This window comes from Puntigrus tetrazona, chromosome 3 (assembly GCF_018831695.1).
Source record: "Puntigrus tetrazona isolate hp1 chromosome 3, ASM1883169v1, whole genome shotgun sequence".
In the NCBI taxonomy this organism is placed as follows: Eukaryota; Metazoa; Chordata; class Actinopteri; order Cypriniformes; family Cyprinidae; genus Puntigrus; species Puntigrus tetrazona.
The window spans coordinates 28461130-28461547 of NC_056701.1; positions in this window are offsets into that span (position 1 = coordinate 28461130).

Consider the following 418-nt stretch of genomic DNA (forward strand, 5'->3'; position numbering starts at 1 on the left):
CCTGCCTGTACGACGTCGATTTGCTTAATAAACTGCTGCAAATGGATCTGCACGGCTCAGACCCCTCATTACATTGCTCAGTTTAAGGGAAGAGAAAAGTTTTACACAATACAATACTAATTATATTCACTGTTTAAAAACAAAGTGCTTTAAAACACTATACAAACAAAGGAATTAAAACAAAGTGACGGTAAAAATAATACTTGAATATTCACAGAATATACACAAACTGTAAAAATGGGTAGTGCCCTAAGAACAATATTAGTGAAAAATTGATATGAAATTTTAAATGCCAACGAGAAAAAAAATCTTTTTTTATATTTGAAAACGGACAGTGTGGGCGTTTCTGATCTGGGAAAGGAGACCATCCCAAAGTTCTGGGCTAACAACAGAAAAGGCACGCGCTCCTCTCATTTTT